The sequence below is a fragment of the Ictidomys tridecemlineatus genome, chromosome 3 (genome assembly GCF_052094955.1).
Source record: "Ictidomys tridecemlineatus isolate mIctTri1 chromosome 3, mIctTri1.hap1, whole genome shotgun sequence".
NCBI lineage: Eukaryota > Metazoa > Chordata > Mammalia > Rodentia > Sciuridae > Ictidomys > Ictidomys tridecemlineatus.
The window spans coordinates 182,162,315-182,166,014 of record NC_135479.1 but is presented as its reverse complement, the minus strand read 5'-3'; the positions used below and the strand labels follow the sequence as shown (position 1 = coordinate 182,166,014).

General features: G+C 35.7%; 1 pseudogene; it reads right to left on the bottom strand.

Moving 5' to 3' along the window:
* Positions 1-2,700: 2,700 nt before the first annotated feature.
* LOC101974406 (small ribosomal subunit protein uS4 pseudogene) lies at positions 2,701-3,333 on the bottom strand (annotated as a pseudogene).
* Positions 3,334-3,700: the final 367 nt, after the last annotated feature.

Below are 3,700 nucleotides of genomic sequence, written 5' to 3'. Positions count from 1 at the left end.
CAATTTTTCTTCATGGAACAGGCTATAAAGCTCTTGCTTTGATATTTAACTTTAAAGAATCCATATATTGAGAGTTACAAATGAAAATGTGAGTAAGTAAACATTCTAATATAAGAAATAATATGTTAAAAAACAGGATATTTTCACAAATATACATATTTAAAATAAAATGATTTTTACTTAACTATGTATTAGTGCATGGATTCAATTCTCAGGACAATATTTCTTTTCAATTTAATGGAAGACCAGTTTTTGAAACAGAATTTTGAAACTTCTAACTATTCCTCATCTGATATAAATTACCTACATCTTAGTTCAGAGAAATGTGCTTTTGAACAAAATATGGATTTTCTTCCTTATGTTCACTGAATGTCAATGATAGTAGACAGGAAAATTTATGCATGTGTTTCTGTTAATTAAGCTTCCTTGCTTATAAGCCATTTCAAGAATCGAAGGGAAATCTCAATTCAGAAGTCTCCAGATATTATTAACTCATGATTAAATCATTGCTATCACTTTCATAAATACGATTTTTAATTTACAAGAGCTCTTTTAAGTAATGGCTAACAAATACAATAGATTCTCCCTTGATACTGATACCCAAGTAAGGCATTGAGAATTTTGACAAAAGTAAATGATTTTCTAGCAAGTTTGCACCTAAACACTATTATCCCAATCTATAAATTCCTACGCAATTAATCTGTATTATTATTGAGTGTTTGGGTATGCTGCAATGAGATCAAGGTGATTAGAATTTGGAATTCTATTGATTGTTAAGCCTATTTTTTTCCCTTGGTGGAAAAGTAAGCAGTCTTAGGTATTTATATCAATTGAAGAGCCACTCACTCGTGGGTCCATCTTCTCTGCACTAGGAGATTCATTGGGGTTCTTGGGACAGAAGAGTGAATTTCAGTAGATTTAGAACAAACACTTGGTATCTTCATTGTGGCCCAGCCTAGTATGATAGATCTCTGAGACATAGTGCCTTCTGGAGACCATAGCAAAGTTGAGCCACAGTTTAATGTGGAATTTCATGATGGAGATAATTACCCCCAAATATTAACTGAATGTGATCTTTATACTAGGCAAAGGTTTTTGTTATGACTCTTCTTTTCATAATGTATGTATGGCAGAAACCACTGCCTGTTTGTGAGTTGGATTGTAGCCACTTGTATCAATGAATGACTGAAAAACTAAGAGTCCCACGTTTTTTTATTGAATTTTAAAAAGTGTTAAAGCAGATGTTAATGGAATGAAATTAATGTTAAAGTAGTATTTCTGAGTGGTTAAATCTTCTTTGGATCAGGGAGTCTGACTTACTTACAACCAGACTCTGCTACATATAACCTTGGATAATTTACTGAGTATCTCTATATATCACTTTCTCATGAAGAAGAATAATAGAGCACCTTTCACAATAGAGTTGGGAAATAAATTAGAATCATATGTGAATCACTTCACATGGGGACTGGCACATGGTAGGCACTCATTAACTATTTGCCACTATGATTAGGTTATAGGCAATAGAAATTGGAAGATGAGAATTAACAGACCTCCCCCTCCAAAAAAATTTAAGACAGTGGATGGAAAATGATTAAAGTCTTAGAAAAAAAATAAATTCTTTACCCACCCTTTATAACTTTATATGATCTAGCTGCTACCAATTTCTCCAAAGGCCTATCAAGTCATTTCAACTACATTCATGGTAATTTGTCTGCTTTGGACTTCATTTTATTAGAGATGCTCAAATTCTCCCTGTGTCCAGATTGTCATAGATATTCTCTTTAACTTTCACTTGTCTAAATCCTACTATTCTTCAGGTTTTAAACTAGTGTCTCATATTTAGAAAAGCCTCCACTGAAACATACATTAACCCCACCTGCATGGCTTCTACACATAATATGGAAGTCTTTCCATATTATGAAAACAGAAATCATGATAATATCGTGTATGTAATTAAAGTAAAAAGTATCCCAGTCTTCCTACTGAACTGTGAATCTCATAGGAAAAAAGAACTGCATGTGTCTTGCATACTAACATAACCTCAGAATCTAAAATTATACTGGACAGAATAGTCAATGAGTATTACTTATAACAAATAAATGAGTAGGCCAAAAAAAAAAGTGTGTAATGCATTTAACATTTTCCAAAGTAGTTTAGAGACCTATTTAGATAAAATAAAGAGTTCAAGATTTAGAAAATATAAGATAAAGTCAGTTAGGTTAGATGGAGTCAGTTGATGGTGAGCCTTGACTATTAGCCTAAATAATTAGCTTATAATGAAAAATAAACTTTTTTTTTACATTTTTGTCTTTTTTTTAACACTCTAGTCAGATACAATTTTGTAATAATGTTTATTTTGTTTTTAAGACCGTTTTGCAAAGAAGGGTAAAGATTTAACACAAATTGGGGTACATTTGCGAAAATAGAAACAGTAATACATGGGTTACATTACTCAATAGGCAGAAGAAGAATGTAATAGAATTTGAAATACTGTAATTTCCATTAAAATGCATTTCTAAAAGTACTAGAACATTTTTTCTATGCCCTTATACTTATTTCTTTTCTTTTCTGTTCTCTCTCTCTCCCCCCCTTTCCTTCCTCTTTCCCCCTCCCCCTATTCTCTTCTCCCCTTTTTAAAGTGTTGATCCTGTTTTATTATCTGAAGGAAAACAGTCCTCCAGCCTAGGAGGGGAGCATTTAATCCTCCTCATCATCATCACAAGCCCCGGCCCAGCCTGGCCCTTCTTGGCATTCTTCCTCTTCAGGTGGCCTGGTCGTCCAGCCCCAAATGAAATCTAGAGAGAATAACCTCAGAATCTAAAATCATACTGGACAGAATAAACCTGGAGTCAATCGGCTTCTTTCTGGGAGTCCAGGCAGACAATGAAGGATTGGATATCCATAGGTGCTTGAGGACCCCGATGTGGTACTGACAGATGAGCACGTGTGCATGGTTGATGGATTTGGCCAGGCCCATCTTAAAGACATGGGTCTGCAGGTCTTTTAGAAAGAAAACTTCAATCTTCAGGCCCAATACGTAATCCAGCTTCATCTTGCCCTCCTCTAGCACCCCAATGTGGACAAGTCGTCGCAGCAGGGCATTTATCGCCTTCCAACAGAAGTTGGGGACCCTTTTTGTCCAGCGTCAACAATTCCAGGGCAGCCTTGCGAATTTTGGATAGAGTAAATTCGACCCTCCAGACCTCGTGTTTGTTCCGGAGACCATACTCATCAATCAGCTTCAGATTTTTGCTCTAGGCGGGATTTCTCCAAGGGTCTGCACGGGGTCACATAGGTTTTGCAATACACCCAGATCCCTGCCACCAGCATGTTGGCTCGGCTTCAGAGTCATTGCCTATGCATAGTCCCCAGAAACTGGGAGAGAGGACCCTTATACTTATATCATGCAGTGAGTTTAATTGTTCCTTTTTTGTTTAATTTGGAATGATATGGTTGACAGTGTTGGGGACATTGGTGAAACCACTAAAAACTTTCTTCATAACATGTGGCCCAAGCTCAGAAGAACCTACAAGAATTTTAGGATCTTCCCCAGAATTGCTCAATCAAGATGTAGATGTTAGCAATATTCACCTATTATTTAAATGCACAATCAATTATGAGAAGCATTACTTCAAGTGTCTTAGTGCCATGATAGATGCTCTCCTGAAATACCACAGAAACAGGTAAGATAATAAGT